The sequence below is a fragment of the Delphinapterus leucas genome, chromosome 2 (genome assembly GCF_059928025.1).
Source record: "Delphinapterus leucas isolate spDelLeu-1000000601 "Yukka" chromosome 2, BTC_Dleu_Yukka2, whole genome shotgun sequence".
NCBI lineage: Eukaryota > Metazoa > Chordata > Mammalia > Artiodactyla > Monodontidae > Delphinapterus > Delphinapterus leucas.
Window position 1 is genome coordinate 51,457,814 of NC_143130.1, and position 19,810 is coordinate 51,477,623.

The following is a 19,810-nucleotide window of genomic DNA, read 5'->3' on the forward strand; positions in this document are numbered from 1 at the left end:
ACAACAAGCCCCACAAAGAGACAGCCCATCATGAAGAACTTTTGAATTGAAAAGAATGTTTCTATTCACCAGGACATCTTTCCATCTTAACAAGGGGGAAATTAAAAGACTCACACCTGAACTTAAGGAGCATCACACTTTACATATCTTGCTTCATTGTAACACTAGAACAGTAAACTACTCCTGGAAAAAGGCTTTTATGGCCATTGCAAGAGAAATACCCTGCAACAGATTAAGGACCTGACCCAGCTGTAAAGCAAGGGATGAGTATTTTGGGTGCTTTCCCCCCTGGGGTTATTGTCCCTGAGTCAGTGAGAAGCCACTTGTGTCTAATAGCTTTATATTGATTAAAAGAAAATAACATTCTACCCCATCCACCCCCATCTCCAACCAAAACCCCTTTGGGGCCAACTCAAACCTTGCAAGTGAACAAATTCAGTATTATTTCACAGCATTAAAAAAATTTCCTTTTCTCCCAATTAAAAATATATATACCCCAGATTGAGTGTCTGGACATTATTATGTAGATCTGTTAGAGAAATGAGACGTGCCAGCATTGAGTTGGAAGGGAATATAATTTATCATTCCTGTTTCTACCTCTGTCCTAGTTTTTTTTTTCTCTTTCTGCCCTGGACTCTTCTTTCTTCTTGGCCTCACCAGATACGCTGAATTGTGGTAAGCATGTCTGACAAAGCCTCAGCAAAGCACAATTGCCTTTCTAAGAACCAACATCTTCCTATGAATTTATATGTCAAATCAGTTAAATTGTTAAATCCAAGCTGCTTTATTCAAAAACTGTTTATTCAAACATTTTTATGAAGCAAACACCCAAACCACCCACTGTCAGATGCTCACATCTATGCACACTTAGACACCTCAATAGCAGCCCACGTTATCCTGACAGTAGGCATGGCTGCTATATTTTACTAGTCTTCAATACATTAAACATGCTCTACACAAAGAAATATGACTGTAAGAATTATAATAATTAGCACCTATTAAAGGAGGGGAAAAACACATCGCTACCTTGTAACAACATACTGAAATCAGTATGCCCAATTTTTCAAGACTCAGGGCTGAAAGGAAAAATCCCACTCTAAGTTAACATGATATGGCTCTCATGGTGACTCTTGCCAGCACTATGATATCAACAAATGGCTTTTAGTTCTTCTATAACAGGGAGACAATCTTCTTTGGGATTCCTGGAAGGAGGTGAGCTAGAAAGTAGACTGTCCCAGATTCTAATAATTTAATTCCTAGGTTTTGAGATTTACACTTCCTTTTCTAGTTTAATTTGGTTGTTTGATTTTGTTTTTGAATGCAGAGTAAAATGCACTTATCTCTCAGGATTAGGCCATGTTCTTTCTCTTTCTGCATAGATGTTCCTTTCAGTCCATCCCTGAAGACTATGCAAACTTTAATTCTCTGATATGTCTACTATGATGTAAGTATCCTACTCTTATTTTTCACTTAAAGGAAACAGCATTCAGAGTGGCTGACATTTCCAAATGCAGAGAATGATTTAATGGAGAGGCCAGGCTTATTCCCTAGCCTCTCCCCCAATTCTCCCTTTGGGTTTACAATGTGATTTTATAAAAACAAAAATGTATTAAAATAATATACTTTTAGCAGACAGTGAACCCAATCATGGAGTCCTAACTGCACAATTTAAGTTGACAGCAATGGGATTTCTTTATACACAAGAGTCAACGAAAATTATGAAATCGGGCCCTGGGTAAGTTCAGGGCATTAACGTTCAGAAACACTTTGACATTTGCAACAGAAATGGTCCAAGCACTCCGTTAAGGACACCTCTTAGTTCATCAAGTAAATTCACCTCTCTTTTCTCTTGATTTCAAAATAAGGAGCTCAATGTCTTTGCTTCATCTTACAGGGCTGATTAGCTGGCTAATGGACCACCTTTCCATGGTTTCAGTTTTCTCATATTTCATTAAATACACAAGACTTCTGTATTGCCAGTTGTTCTCCAGAGAACACCTGTTTTGTACACAAAAGCATTTACGTCTCTTCTCTGTTTTCCAGAAATTGCATAATTGTTTTAGTCCTCTAGTCACTGATAAATGTCTAGTCCATTAAAATAGGCCATGAGCTTGGCCTCCATTCCCCCCAGATTCTCAACTAAGTGTCAAGGGTCAGTGGGACACTGTGTCCCTGAAGCCACAGGTATCCCTGGTCCCCAGTGATTGCCTACTCTGCCTTGCCAAAGCAAGGGACATCCTTTTGCCATCCAAATGGAAACCTTCACCTGGAGCCTTCTCACCATCTCTTCAGAGCTTCACCATCCCCTGAAGTCATCCATATTTCATGCAATGTGTGTTTGAAGCAGTCGATTGGGGAGATAAAGTGGTTTTCTTTCTCTTTTATAATCCTCTATGGTAATTGAGTTCACGATTATGATTTCACACACAGAGATCTGGAATCTTCTGAGAAGTTGTCAGAAAACCCATATAAATGAAAATGTCAAGACCAACTAAAAACCAGTGTGTGTGTGTGTGTGTGTGTGTGTGTGACCTACTTATCAGCAGCCATTTCTGGGCACATATGATTTTGGCCAGTTGTGTTGGTAAGCATCACATGGAGATGTGTGAATCATGCCCCTGACTTCCAGGACTTTAGAATTAGGTTGTAGTTAGGAATCCTACCTACGACGGGTTATTTTCCTGGTTGCAAGGCAATGAGTAATATATCACCCAAATTCAGGAAAACTTAATTTTGTCACAGGTGAAATGAATGTATGGCTATTTCTTGGGAAATGACTCATTGCCCTCTCAAGGCAAATAGCAATAAGGCCAAAGTTAGAAAAAAAAAAAATGGAGTAAATAAAACTCCAGTCTTAAAGGCATTGAATAGTAGAAAGATTACTGAATTAGGTACCTGAGTTAGAAATTCTAATTTGTTCTTGACACTGAAGAGATACATTATTCAATGAGTAACAGAAGGAATGTTTCTCTGTCTTTCTCTCTCTCTATATATATATGTATATATAAAATATATAAATTATAAATATTATATAAAATTATATATTATCTACATAATTATATAAAACATATAGTTATTACCTGTTATCATAGAAATATTAAAAAGTAAAAAACTACTGTATCAGCTGGTCTTTTCACTACATATTGATAAGCCAACAAACAAACCAAAAGGCCCCAGAAAATAGTAGCTAATAGCTAGGCTGCATACTGAACATACACATTCCACAGAATGTCAATAGTAATTAAACAAGGTCACTCTGAGATTGTGATGAAATTTCACAAAAAAAGGTCACTCTATACCTGAATATACAGCAAAGACAAGGACATCATACAACAAAAATAACCAAATATCTTTCTCTATTGGTTAATATCAGTGACTAGGACAGCAATGGCAGCTTCATTTCTTCCATCTACTAATAAAAACCATTAAAATACCCAATTCCCAAATGCCCCTATTTCAAGAGAGCACCCAAGATCAAGATCAAACCTCACTTTCTTAATCCCTTTCCAAAACTACCCAACAGAGGCCCAAACCTTATAACAAGCCCAGCTCAACACCCCATCACTGAGAAATACCTTGTGTGTGTTTTCCTGTGTTGCAAAGAGTTAATATAACTTCGACTACAGGTATACTCCCTGTGTCCATTGTCTGGGGCATTAAAAAAATACAGTGTACATAATTTTTTTTTTTTAACAAAATAAGGATCATGGTTAAGACCTATTTTTAAGCAATTCTCATTTTATCAGTCTTCGCAAAGATGATTTTTAATGTCTGTTTAGTATCCTAGCATATAGATGTTATTCCCTTTGAAAATATATAAAATGTAAGATTATACAAAAGTGTTATGCTTGCCAATTTATAAAGTATGCCACAAAATTGTCTACTTTTTCTCCCCAACTTTATTGAGATATTATTGATATATAACATATGTAAGTTAAAGTGTATAATATGATGGTCTGATACACCTACAGATGTCCCTTGGTATTCTCAAGGGATAGGTTCCAGGACACCTTACAGACACCGAAATTCAAGGATACTCAATCCCTTATATAAAATGGCACAGTATTTGCATATAACTTAGGCACATCCTCCCTTATACACTAAATCATCTCTAGATTACTTATAATAACTAAAGCAATCTAAATGCTATGTAAATAGTTGCAAATACAAGTGCAAAATCTATGTAAATAGTTGTCTGTGCGTGGCAAATTCAAGTTTTGCTTTTTGAACTTTCCTGGAATTTTTCTTTGAATACTTTTGATCTTTGGTAGGTTGAGTCTGTGAATGCAGAACCACGGATACGAAAGGCCGACTGTATATATCTATTTTGCAAAATGATTACCACAATAAGGTTAGTTAACACCTCCATCCCCTCACATTATTATCATTTGTGTGTGTGTGGTAATAATATTTAAGATCTATCCTTTTAAAGACTTTCAAGCATAATGCAGTACTGTTAATTATAGTCACCAAGCTGTGCATTAAGTCCCCAGAACTTATTCATCTTGCAGCTGGAAGTTTGTAGCTTTCCACTAATATCTCTCCACTTCCCCCACCCTCTCATCTCCTGGCAACCACAAATCTATTCTCTATTTCTATGAGTTTGGCTTTTTTATATTACACATGTAAGTGGGAACATACAGTATCACAAAATTTTCTCATAATTTTATCCATGCAACAACTCTGTAAGGTAAGTATATAACTATATATGTACTTAGCTCCTTTTAAAGATGAGAAAATTAAAATTTAGTAAAAAAAATGACAACATACCAGTAATTGACAAGGATTGGACTTCATTCCATGTAATTTAGTGCTGTTGATGCCGTGCAATATAATATCTCTCCTAACTAAAAAATTCTTCAGGGCCTAGCTTGCCTTTTTGTATATAATATGGTTTATATATTATTATAATGTTACAGATGGCTCATAAATCTGATATTTCATAAACCTGATCATTCATTTGCAATGGTTTAAGACCTCAAGTGTGGCAAGATAATTTGTTGCATTAAGTGAACAGTGTAGAGGTTAAGAGAATAAACTTGTGTCAGACAGCTTGGGTTAGAATCCTGGCTCCACCAAGGCTTAGCTAGCCTTGGATGTTTCTTTAAATGTATTTGTGCCTCAGTTTCTCTTATGCAAAAATAGAGGTAGTGGTATTTTTCACAAGATTGCTGCTATATTAATTTTTTAAAAAAATTCCTGCCTGTTTAATAAAGTAAAACTTTCCTTTTGGACAGCAAATTACATTTCTGAAGACATTGTAAATTGCTTCATAGCTAATAAGCAGTCCAGTCTAATAGTTCAAACATTGTCACTGGAGTTCTACATCCCAAACGTGTATGATGTTTAGCGAATGACTTGGCTACCTCTCAGGTTCATGTCTCCATCCAAAGAAGGAACATAAATGCCCAGTTGCCACAGGGTAAGAGTCACATTATTTCTGAGACCTCAGATCCTACACAAGTCCTGAATGAAATTGTCTCAATGAAGGACTCCAAGATGAGTCCCAGTGTTCCTCCACTGTGGGTGTAGTACAGGAATGCACTCAAGAATTTGGATAGAGAAAGATAAATGACAACGAATAAGTTTTTAGGCTCAAGTAATATTCTAGTGCTTGCTGGAGAAATACATAGGTACAAACATCAGGCTTACTGTAAATTTCAATATTTACTATTTTTTAATTAATGAAATTTAAACATATAAGAACTGTATCACACAATGCAGGCCCTATTTTCAATGTCATATTAAAAGAAATATATGAAGAACGTGAGCCTTAGGGAATAATAACAGAATAACACCTATGTATTTACCTAAAAGCTAATCCTCCCATAGAGGTATGCTCATTAAATACAGTTCAAAAAATTAAAGAAAGTTTAATGTTATTTGTAGTACCATGTATAATCGACCACCATTCGAGGGAAGCAAGGGAGTTAGGGTTTTTTTATGTTTGTTACTCCCTGTAAAACATCCTATGTGGGATTTTGAAATAACATATTAAAGGGAAAATCAAGGAAAAACATGTAAAAATAGGTTCATTTAAAGGGATGGTGACAAACTGTACAATTATGATGGTACGATTTATTCATTTTGTTACCAGCCAGAATTTACCTCTGCCCTCCAAAGCCTAGAGTACCCTCACTTCCAATCTCCATGTTCAGGGCAGGTGCACTCTGTGCAAGTGAAGGTCAGTTCTGATGTGGGGAGAGTTCACATAACACTGTAGGTGCTAATGCTGTAATTTATAGTCATCATGTCCATATTATATATATGTGTACATATAATGTATTTTTAGGCTCTGTATATAATATTAGCTTTATTTTATAAATTTTATAAATTTATAAATTGAAAATTGAAGCACTTAATGACTTGGCCAGTGTCATGCACTTAGAAAGTCATAGGACTTGACATTATGATGTCCAGAAACAGAAATTACTGACCTAAATTGAGTTTTATTTCCAATAATGTTAGAAAATTTGATTGTATTATTCATCCAAATGAAAGAAGTTTATAACTAGAATAACTAGTTAAATAGTTAATTAAATTCCTATTGAGCTATTAAATAAAATTACCAGGGTGTTTATACAGAGAAGTTTTTTTTGTTTTTTTTTTCCCTGTTTCATTGTCTGACAAAAAAGAAGAGATTTCCCTTTCGATAGGGCAAAGCCTTTTGCCTTGAAGGTAATTTGCCTGAGAAGGCAGTCATCTGAGGCCAAAAACTTGGCTGAAGGCACTGAAAGAGTGAGGCCTCAGCCTTATTTTAAATTAAAGAAATTATTATAAATGCAATGTTACTAGTTCTTTATTTAACCCATTAGAGCTTTCCCTTATTTTACTCAAAGGAAGTAATTCCAGTCAGTAAAGTATTTTAGTGAATCCTTGTCTATTTGAAGAGTATTTTTCTTTATCAAGTTTACAGATTCTGAAAAGAAACCACTTTGTGCAGAGTAAATATTTTTTTAACCTATGAAGTATAAGAATTGTGAGAAATGAAGGATTCTGATTACATGTTCTCTTTCACCGGGGAAAGTGGGACACATGTGCCATTCAAGGATGACAGCAGGTATAGATGCGCCAAGGAATGCCAAGGATTGCTGGGGCTGCCAGAAACTAGGAGAGGGCTGGAACAGATTCTCCTCAGAGCCTCCAGAAGAAACCAACCTGCCCACAACTTGATCCTGAACTTCTAGCCTCCAAAAATGTAAGAGAATGCATTTCTGCTGTTTTAAGCCACCACACTTGTGATACTTTTGTACAGTGACCCTGGGAAACTAATACACTAAATAAACTCATTTAAGATCTATTTTTTTCCTTATTCTTTTTTTTTTTTTTTTTTTTTTTTTTTTTGTGGTACGTGGGCCTCTTACTGTTGTGGCCTCTCCCGTTGCGGAGCACAGGCTCCAGACGCGCAGGCTCAGCGGCCATGGCTCACGGGCCTAGCCGCTCTGCGGCATGTGGGATCTTCCCAGACCGGGGCACGAACCCGTATCCCCTGCATCGGCAGGCGGACTCAACCACTGTGCCACCAGGGAAGCCCTCTTTATTCTTTGTGAAAAAAAAAAAAAAAAGAACTTGAAAAGTGAAAATGTCAATTGTCCTCAATTTCTTATTTGTCTCTAATAAATAAAATCTAGTCGACTACATGTTACCATGTTTGATTCCATGTAATAATTTCTTTTATTAAATATATTTGAAGGGTAATTTGTGCACTTAGACAAGTCACTTTTCCATTTTCTAAGTCTAGATGTCACTTAGGAATTTGGTAATTATCAGGAAATCAATTAAAGTAGAGGTTTATAAATGTGGAATGATAATTCATAGAGCAATGGAATTTAGAATGAAATATCCAATACTCCAAATCTAACACTCTATCTTAAAGGTAGTTAACCAACTCAGTTGCGGGGATTTCTACACTGTGTAGCTATTAAGACTGGGGGACTCTGGAGACTCCAGAGCACTTCTATGTGAATGGAAATCTGTGTTCCCCAGTTTTAGTCACGGAACTTGGACAAGTCAATTAACCTCTGTATGCTTCAATTCCCATTTTCATAAATATGGAAATGATAGCTGTCTCATTGGATGCTGTGGATTAAATGAGTAAGTACATGTAAAGCTATTAAGAACAGTGTCCAGCATGGATTAAGCTTTGATGTTTACTATTACTGGGGCGACTATGTAACTTATCCACTTTCAGTTGTGAAAGTGGGTGGTGCTCTACTATAATTAACCTGGATGATGTAATATAAGTGTCTGGGGTACCTGAAGCATTTGATAACAGAAAGTTTTAATAGCTCTATGGACTGAAAAAATTCATCACGAAGAGTTTAATATAATTTTGAATAAAGTTTTAATAACCTCCTTAGAAAGTCCTGACGGATTTCCAAGTCTGCAGTCCTTTCTGCCATTCTGAAATCCAAACAAACCTGAACCCCAAAAGTTGTGAAAGCTTTTCTTCATTTGTTTTGCTTTTCATAAACATGTGAAATTGTGAACTTAATTTGGAGAACTTTTTGTCTTTATTTATTCCACTTAGAAAGAATGCCATTATATTCCATGGCCTGGAATATTAATGTATTTAATACAAAGGACAGGTGAGCCTAGCTGGGTGCACCATTTTTCCTTTCTAAATTCAGAAATACTCTAAATTCAAAACACACCTTGCTGTAAAGTTTTCTGTTAAGGAAATGTGGACATGTGTTATTTAAATTCAAATGATTGTTAAAATTCTATTCTACAAGTTGGCCAATTTATTAGGCATTGTAATGTGCAATTAAAAGTAACTTAGACATAGTCCAAGGAAGTCAGAAAAAAAATTGTAATTACTGGAGGAAGGAGGCACATAAACTTTCATCTGTGATACAAAGCACATTGTCTAGTTGTTCAATGGAAATACAAACACTGAAGTTTGGACATGAGAACTTATCAGGGAGGGCTGCAAGAAAGAGGAGCCATTTGACCCAAGTTTTGAAAGATGATTAGGATTTTATTAAACAAAAAAATAGGAGAGTGCTTTTGATCTCAGGGACCAAAACATATTTGATATGTTCAAGGCATGCCGAGTTTTGAATAGTATGACCAAAGCAAAGGATGATGACAGGAGGTAGTAAAATCTACTGAAAAGATTAAGTTTTGATGCCTGAAGAGAAAAATAATATTATTTTAACTCTTTTAAAAGATAGTTCTTTCCCCTGTTATTAAGAGAAGAAAAAAGACAATTTGGGGTAGATATTTTGTGTGAAATATTCCTTTTCTAATAAAATTGTGTATTTTGAATGGCAGAATGTGGCATTTTTGATTTGACATTTTGAGATTGCAGAGAGAGGTAACAAACAGATAGAAACTTTAAAGCCTATCAGCAATACCATTTCATAGAAGATATGGGATACTGGATATAGAGCTTTGTTCCTCAGGAAGGTTAAGATTGTAGAGTAACCAATTCATCTGCTATGGTGGCCAGTGTAAGCCAGTCTTTGTGGACCAGGAGGTAGTTTTCTGTTTCTGGAAGCATTAGAGTATCCTCGTTCCTGACTGGTAAACACAGTGTATAATATAGGAGGGTGATTTTTCTATTCTACCAGGGAAATACATACATGGGCAACCTAGGTAGCCTTATCATCACAGGTCTCCATGTCTTACAGATTGTAATCTGAGTGGATGAGGGAAAGTAAAGATACTTTATGTATCAGTTGAGCTTCTTTGGGTTTCAAGAATTGGGAACCAACTTAAACCAGCATTAATAAAAGTGACAATTGTGGGTATGGTCTTTGAACATTCAGTATAGAAGTCAAGGGGTCTCGAAGAATCCCAAAGTTGCATGCTATATGACCTCAGAAGGGATTGCCACAGGGAATTAGCAAACCCAGACAACCTGTTCTTCCTCTTGCTTGTCTCTTAGTTGTCTGCATCCACTTCTTTCTTTTGTCAGGGCAAACTGGTTGTCTCTGCTTCTTGCTTCTCAGCCTTCATGGTAGAAGATGACTATCCCACAATGTGCAAATTGCATGTTTCTCACCACCAGTCATGTACAGGACTAATTTTCTCTGCATTCCATTCCCCAAATCCAGAGAGCTTAACTGATCAGTCCAGCCAGGTTGGCCCTGATGGAAATCCCTGAGCTAGTCAGTGCTGGCCTGGTATATGGAGAGCAGGGTGGCATCACACAAATAGAGCTGCTAGTTCACATGCATGTAGGAGAGGCTGAGAGAGCAGAGCATTTGCAGTGGCTGGAGACCTAGTAAGATATCTTGAAGAATATCTACCTAATAATTTTATTAACTTCTTTGGTTCTTTGGATGATATTGGGGAAATAATATTAAAAGTACAGTTTATCTTTTGTCAAGTCCTCACCGTGTATATAAGTCAATCTGTTGTGCAATGTTGGTGCCACCACTGGTTTTGGTAGCAGACAGACCTGGGTGCCAGTCAGGCTCTACAATTTGGGGATGTGTATTTTTGACCTAGTTCCTTAGTCTCTTTAAGCTCAGTTTCCTCATCTGTAAAATGAGGATGATCAGGCCAACCATACAGGGTTGTAGTATGTATAAAATAAAAAATGCAAAAAAAAATCAAAATAAAATACTCAGCATAGTATCTGACAAAAAGTAGGTGCTCAATAAATAATAATTGGTTTCCATACAAATTGTGAAAATTTTTGTTCTAGTTCTGTGAAAAATGCCAGTGGTAGTTTGATAGGGATTGCATTGAATCTGTAGATTGCTTTGGGTAGTAGAGTCATTTTCACAATGTTGATTCTTCCAATCTAAGAACATGGTATATCTCTCCATCTATTTGTATTGTATTTAATTTCTTTCATCAGTGTCTTATAATTTTCGGCATAGAGGTCTTTTGTCTCCTTAGGTAGGTTTATTCTTAGATATTTTATTCTTTGTGTTGTGATAGTAAATGGGAGTCTTTTCTTGATTTCACTTTCAGATTTTTCATCATTAGTGTATAGGAATGCCAGAGATTTCTGTGCATTAATTTTGTATCCTGCTACTTTACCAAATTCATTGATTAGCTCTAGTAGTTTTCTGGTAGCATCTTCAGGATCCTCTATGTATAGTATCATGTCATCTGCAAACAGTGACAGCTTTACTTCTTCTTTTCTGATTTGAATTACTTTTATTTCCTTTTCTTCTCTGATTACTGTGGCTAAAACTTGCAAAACTATGTTGAATAAGAGGAATAGCCAAAGCAATCTTGAGAACAAAAAACAGAGCTGGAGGAATCAGGCTCCCTGACTCAGACTATACTACAAAGCTACATTAATCAAGACAGTATGATACTGGCACAAAAACAAAATATGGATCAATGGAACAGGATAGAAAGCCCAGAGATAAACCCACACACATATGGTCACCTTATCTTTGATAAAGGAGGTAGGAATGCACAGTGGAGAAAGGACAGCCTCTTCAATAAGTGGTGCTGAGAAAACTGGACAGGTACACGTAAAAGTATGAGATTAGATCACTCCCTAACACCATACACAAAAATAAGCTCAAAATGGATTAAAGACCTAAATGTAAAGCCAGAAACGATCAAACTCTTAGAGGAAAACATAGGCAGAACACTCTATGCCATAAATCACAGCAAGATCCTTTTTGTCCCACTTCCTAGAGAAATGGAAATAAAAAGAAAAATAAACAAATGGGACCTAATGAAACTTAAAAGCTTCTGCACAGCAAAGGAAACCATAAACAAGATGAAAAGACAACCCTCAGAATGGGAGAAAGTGTTTGCAAATGAAGCAACTGACAAAGGAATAATATCCAAAATTTATAAGCAGCTCATGCAGCTCAATAACAAAAAAACAAACAACCCAATCCAATAATGGGCAGAAGACCTAAATAGACATTTCTCCAAAGAAGATATACAGATTGCCAACAAACACATGAAAGAATGCTCAACATCATTAATCATTAGAGAAATGCAAATCAAAACTGCAATGAGATATCATCTCACACCAGTCAGAAAGACCATCATCAAAAAATCTAGAAACAATAAATGCTGGAGAGGGTGTGGAGAAAAGGGAACACTCTTGCATTGCTGGTGGGAATGTGAATTGGTACATCCACTATGGAGAACAGTATGGAGGTTCCTTAAAAAACTACAAATAGAACTACCATATGACCCAGCAATCCCACTACTGGGCATATATCCTGAGAAAACCATAATTCAAAAAGAGTCATGTACCAAAATGTTCATTGCAGCTCTATTTACAATATTCCAGAGATGGAAACAACCTAAGTGTCCATCATCGGATGAATGGATAAAGAAGATGTGGCACGTATATACAATGGAATATTACTCAGCTATAAAAAGAAACAAAATTGAGTTATTTGTAGTGAGATGGATGGACCTAGAGTCTGTCATACAGAGTGAAGTAAGTCAGAAAGAGAAAGACAAATACCATATGCTAACACATATATATGGAATCTAAGAAAAAAAATGTCATGAAGAACCTAGGGGTAAGATGGGAATAAAGACACCGACCTACTAGAGAATGGACTTGAGGATATGAGGAGGGGGAAAGGTAAGCTGTGACAAAGTGAGAGAGTGGCATGGACATATATACACTACCAAACATAAAATAGCTATAGCTAGTGGGAAGCAGCTGCATAGCACAGGGAGATCAGCTCGGTGCTTTGTGACCACCTGGATGGGTGGGATAGGGAGTGGGAGGGAGGGAGATGCAAGAGGAAGGAGATATGGGAACATATGTATACATATAGCTGATTCACTTTGTTCTACAGCAGAAGCTAACACACCATTGTAAAGCAATTATACTCCAATAAAGATGTAAAATAATAATAATTGGTAAAAGTATTGTTTATTTGGCATATGTACCATTATTACAATAAGTTCTTGCACCAAACCCATTATTAGCATTGGCCTCACATTGATTGATATTCCCATGGTCAACCTGTCAGTTCCACATATTCTAATGAGATGTTGTGATGGGATCAATCAGCTAATTCTACTGCTCATTTACCCTTCTACAAGACCTCTCCATACAAAAAGGAAAAACTGCAATGAAATGGAAGAGTCACCTTGCCAGGTAAACAGAGGATATCATCTATATTTTCTGGTTAAATGTTGTAAAAACAAGTCAAAAGCAGATTGTCAAAATTCAGCTAGAAACAAGAATCCCCAATTCATATATTGACTCACTGACGTTATCACAAAGGGATCAAGTGATGACCCTTCTGCAGATGAGTTCAACCCAGAGCAAGAAGGAGATAACATTGAGTAAACATTTTTTAAAGGCAAACTGTCTTCTACACTCAATAAGATTTGTGCTGTCACCCCCCAAAAAATGGAGGAAGAAGGGAAGATGAGTAAAAGATAACGTACTGGCATAACTAGTGTTTTCTGTTTGCTTTGTGTTCCAGGATGTAGCCAAGACAAGTCATCAGGTCTCAGAGTGAATTTTCTAGTTACCGTGGATGATGCATTCAGTCAGCTGTGGTGACGGATTGTTGGTATTAGTGGACCTGAGTGTGATTAATAAGGCTGCTCCATCTCTGACAGAGTGGGAATGGCACCACTAAAATTGAATGGAGGCAATCCTACTAAAATCTGTTAGGGATGCTCCTTGGAGAAAAGAAAATGTTACAAGGGAAGTACAGGGAGTAGAAGCATCAGTTCACCAGCTGTAGCCCCATAGACCAAAGCAAGATGTCAAGGTCCCATTAAACAGAAGAACCCTGTGCTTCTCACTTGGTCTTCTTAACAATGAACAAACCTGGATTCCTTACCCCTTTCCACAGAGGCATACATTTATTTATAGCAGGGTCATGTATGTACCAGTGTATATATTTGTGTGAACTGTTACCTGTATGGATGGAAGAAGAAAATCAAAATGATAATACATTTGCTATTGAGTATATTTTTGTTTTAAAATGTGTCAACTGTCAGGTTTGAAATAAAAAGAGAGAGAGAGGGAGAAAGAGAGAGAGAAAGAGAGTCAATCTTTGGTCTATTAACAGATGTGTTTAACATTTAGATACTATAGCCAGGGCTTTATATGACATAAAATGAAAATATATTCTCTTATGACAGTATACATTTCATCACCATTAAAATACAATAAAACTGTACAATGGAAAATAGGAAATATTTGAAAAGCTGGGTGAGGCTGTGTCATATATTGAGTTAATATCTGAGAGTTATGTTTCTGGTTAAGCCTGTATCAGGAGACTTAAAAGGAGTAAAATATACCTTTATCCATTTCTCAGAGTTTAAGAAATTGGAATGTGTGCTTCTAAAATCAAAGACGACTGTTTTTATTGATAGTCTATCTGGAAGAACTGACAGCAAAGAGCTTGCTACTTTGCTGGTGGGCAGAGTAGTGGGGGCTTACAAGGTGCTATTACTGATCAATTGCCTTGTATGATCAATGTGGACTTTTGAGAAATGTCAGTACTATCTCAATACAATTGTCCCTCAAGGGTGGTGGAGTCTTGTAGAGCAAAACCTTTAGTGACAACATTATCATTCATAATGAGGGTCTACAAGATGCTAGATGAGCTTCTATTTGTTCTACATAAAATAAACACAACTCTAATGGTCTGGACCTTTAATTCTAAGCAGACACTCTGGAATATTTTACTTTTATAAATAATTATTATTTTATTATGTTTATTTAATATCATTTTAGTTGCAGTTAGGACAATTTAGCAATGGAAATAATTTATATCTTTATGACATTTTACAACTTACTAAGTACTTTGTACACATAATTTTATTTGAGCATCACAACTTTTTGAAATATATTGGACTTTTAAAACCTTTTTTTCCTTTTTTCCCCCCACAAGTTATTGAAGTCTGGGAGAAGAAATGGAGAAAAGTTGAAGATTTATATTCCCAGAAGATGAAGATGATCTGAGATTTGGAAGTTGTTCAAGGGTAAATTAAATAATGAGACAAGTAAGATGTTAATTCTATATGTTTTTCATCTTTAAACTGGTTATTTCAGCATCATATAAATGGAATTCTTATTTTGCTTAAATGATGGAGACGTGATGCTCACTCATTGTACCTGGAGCAATACCCATTTTCTTGCAGATGTGGAGTGTGTTTAATAAATTTCTTATTATTTACTTGTTTGCTCATTTCTTTGTAAACACAGTTATAAACCTCATTCTTGTCACATACAACCTTTCCTAACTGTAAGATCACATCAAATCCTCAAGAGAGCAACATGCAGCAGGTGGCTTTTATTAAATACCAGTTTCTTGGGCTTCCCTGGTGGCGCGGTGGTTGAGAATCCGCCTGCCAATGCAGGGGACATGGGTTCGAGCCCTGGTCTGGGAGGATCCCACATGACGCGGAGCAACTAGGCCCGTGAGCCACAACTACTGAGCCTGCGCGTCTGGAGCCTGTGCTCCGCAACAAGAGAGGCCGCGATAGTGAGAGGCCCGCGCACTGCGATAAAGAGTGGCCCCCACTTGCCACAACTAGAGAAAGCCCTCGCACAGGAACGAAGACCCAACACAGCAAAAATAAATAAATTAATTAACAAACTCCTACCCCCAACATCTTCTTTAAAAAACAAACAAACAAACAAAAAAAAACAGTTTCTAAAGATATAAGCAGATTCTGTCAAAAAGCTGTCCCTATATCAAACGCGGGTATGCACTCAATTCTTATAAACACATTTATGTGCTTTATTAAGTCAGAAATAGTTGATATATATTTAATACTTCAAGTAATAGAAATATAAAGATTTATTTTAAATTTTTAAAATAAATACAGATATATAAATGTGTGTGATTAAAAAAAAAAGTACCCACCTACCATACACCAATTATCAATCAGTATCTATATTTATAAATTAAATTCTTGGTTTCCATGTCACCACTAAACGCTAATACATCCTCATGCTATAGTTATCATGAAAGCAACTAGTTCTTGTTAACCCTCAGCGAGTTAATATACATAGAAGAAGAAGCTAGAAGGTGGTTTGCAGGAGATGTCAGCCAAGCTCACTCTGGTCCCCTTCCACATACCCAACACGGTGGCCCAGGCATGCTGAGGCGGAGGTACTGTGTGTGAGTGTGGAGGGTGACTTAGTCCAAGTGCCAGAGGTGGTCAGAATGTTTATTCCAATCTAGGTGGGCCTGCATGGAATGTGTAGGCTGGTCATAGGGTTACAGGGAAGAGACCCAATCCTGTACAGAGACTAACCTACTTTCTCTTTTTTTCCTACATCACAATCTCTTAATCTATGCCCACAGCTGTGCTGGCTTAACAGAAACTAAGACATATGCCACAGAAACAAAATCACAGAACCAGTCTCAGTTAGAAAGCCCCAAGATGGCAACAGCCAACTACCCTGAATGAGTTCCAGCCTGACCACGAGGACAGCGGTTGCACAGATGAGACCCAGTATCCAAAAGTTGCCTTTGCCTCATTACCATGCTAGGATCTCCACCCAAAGTGGGGACTTGCACTTTGCTAGGCATAATTAGTACCATGTGCAAAGGAGCACAAAGTGCTGTGCATGCTCTGGTTGTTTCTGGAAATTGCCACCCCCTTCCTGGAATTCTGGTGGTACACCCACCTCTAACTGCTTAAAAGTTTCCTGCTTCCCTTCCTCAGGGGGAAGGGATTTTTAGAGCACTAGCTCTCTCTTCCCCATCTTTTATCTACAAATAAAGTTTCTGTTCTGCTTTGCTGAACCTGGTCTCATTCAATTGGCCTGAGGGGTACTAGGTAAGAAAAGGTCCCAGTTGTGGTCCCATCTGATCCAAGAGGGTCAGTAACAAATAAGTATCGGCCACCTATTTCTCTAAAAGTTTCCTTGGACAAAGTATTAATCCTCAAACAAGGAATAAGATTTCAGGGTTGCTTTGGCCCATGTGGAGGTGAGACAGGTAGTAGAAAACGGGCTTCTATGGAAACTCCCATTGCCTCAGCAGTTTGCCACCTTCAAGTAACTTGCACCTTAGAGGAGCCACCCCTAGCATGGGAAGAGTGCCACTGCCAAGGACCTGCCCAGGGTCCATGCCACCAGTTCTAACTCAGGTTATTCAAACACAGGAAACGGGAGCAGAGCCTAGTCTTAGAGGGCTCCTCCTCTTCCCTCAGGCATCCCTCTCTACCTCTGGCCCTTTGGGCAGCAGGAGTCCCTGTGACATAGTTTAGGGGCTAGTAGCCCATCAGCTTTAGCAAAATTGTTTTTTTTAGAGTGCTAGCACTGATTGAAAACTCTTGGGCACAAGGCACCGAGACACTTTGAACTTTAATTTCCTCATCAGAAAATAAAACAGAGGTAATAATAATACATATGTTGTTTTGACAGAGGAAATAAGAATGTTTTAAAATGAGTAAACTCAATAAATGGAATTATTAACTTAAGTTGTCATTAGCATGAATGTGTAAAATCATTATATATATATTGCTTCAAAGGTTAATCTGGTATTTTTCCCCCACTTGATGTTTGCTTATCGCATGAACATACACTTAATACACATGCATAAATAAACGCTGGGAAAACAAAGAAAACCATCCTAGTGGGACCTAAGGAATACATAACAAAATAATCTCATCAAAAGCATTTGTATTGTTTGTAATTCAGTCATCCTCATTCAGAGTTTTATACTGTGCAATAAGTGGTCAAATTGATCATTACTCTCTTTGAATCTCACTTTGACCAAGTTTTTTTTTGTTTTTTCATACTGATTATGATTATTACTTATTGTTTTTTTCTCTTAATTATGGTTGATCTTATTTGGCATATAGCTGCCATTTGTTGGAGTTCTTTGCCTTATTTCTAGGCCTGTGGGCTGTATTTGCGAAGTTCCCCCAAGGAAAGGCTCATTTTGTTCAAAGAAAAGAGATCACTTTTTTTTTTTTTTAAATTTAACATCTTTGTTGGAGTATACTTGCTTTACAATGTTGTGTTAGTTTCTGCTGTATAACAAAGTGAATCAGCTATATGTATACATATATCACCATATCCCCTCCCTCTTTCATCTCCCTCCCACCCTCCCTATCCCACCCCTCTTGGTGGTCACAAAGCACCAAGCTGATCTCCCTGTGCTATGCAGCTGCTTCCCACTAGCTATCTGTTTTACATTTGGTAGTGTATATATGTCATTGCTACTCTCTCATTTCATCCCAGCTTACCCTTCCCCCTCCACGTGTCCTCAAGTCCATTCTCTACATCTGTGTCTTATTCCTGTCCTTCCCCTAGTTTCGTCAGAACCTTTTTTCTTTTTTTTTAGATTTCATATATATGTGTTAGCATACGGTATTTGTTTTTCTCTTGAAGAGATCAATCTTCTCTGAGATCAGGTCATCTCTCACTTTAAACCGATCCTGTTTATTGTTCATTCTTGATGTTACCCAGTATCAGAAATTTTCAGCAGACAGAAAAATAAAACAATTTAACACATACTAAAAAAAAAATTCTGTCAAAATGGGCATGAATCATTCCTGAAGCATTAGCTAGGGTGAGACAAGAGCCAAAAGAAATTGAATTAAAAAGAGAAGGAGGGATCCTTAAATATCCATGCCTAGGTTAAGACAAAGACATATAGGAAAAGGAGGGAAAATCTGTTGTATTCATGAGCTGCAGATAGTCCAACTGAGCAAGAAGAGAGTATTACTATTAAGCTTTCTTAGGTATGACCACAGACTGTCAAATGGAATACTAGAATATCCACTGGGCAGGTGAACAATAAAAGACATTTTGGAAACTCTGCTACTGTACAAGCTTCCTTTAAGAAAGCTGGTGCTAAATTGTCAAAACTCCACATAAAACAATTGTTTAACTGGGTGTACTGGACATACCAGGAGATAAATATAATACTTGTGTCTATGTCCAGAGCAGAAATATTGATAGTTGAGAGACCTTAGAATTTTTATCATCATATGCCTTAGACAACTGAGTTTAGATACAAGCATGTAAAAAATAAAAAAAATGTAAAGTAAAGCTTATAAAGAAAGGAAGAACAAAAACACTCTCCTGGGCAAGGGATCAGGTGGTGACATCTCTCAGGACCAGTTTTAACAGGAAGTGTGAAGGCATAGTTAGGTTAGTGGACTAGACAAACCCAGTGGAATGTGCTGAAACAAGATGAACAAGGCTGACCATTGAGTTGGACACCAGGTTTTAGACCCCAGCAGATTTCAAAAAGGTCTTTTAAATAGAGAGCAGACAGGGAAATATCAACAACAACGAGTTGAGGTAGAAGGTAGAGAAGAATGAAATAGGTAAGCCAAGGTGGGTCAAGAGTGAAGTGGGAAGGAAGGTGTGGTCTTGAGCAACTGCTTAGGGCAGGATCTGTTGTTTCTGATGCATTTGGAAGACAAGCAAACAAACAAACATACAGAAAAGTTTGGTCCAAATCAAATGGGGCATGCTTTCTGTGTAACAAAATCATTTAACTCACACTGGTCTTCAAACTTACATTCAATGAAGAGATTCCTTATTGCTCTTGGCTTGCTCAGTTTTACCTGTATTAAGCACAAGACAATGAATCCTAGTGGATTACATCTTGCTTCTTATTGCTTCTGAACATCTCAACAGAAGTTGGAATTAACAGAGATGCCGGGACTGGAATTAATATCTTATTAAAGTGTCTATAGATTCCATGACACAAAAAAGAACAGCAGACATTTTTTTTCCCCCGAACAGTGCTGCTAAAGGATAGCAGAACTTTGTCCAGCCAACTTTTGACAGGAATGAGTTTCTTGAAATAAAATCAAAGAAAAATTTCAGCCTCCCATCTCGTTTTTTGAGGAGGATGCATGTACTGTGGTTGTTTGATAGTGCAATCAAATGCCAAATGATGGACAGCTCAAA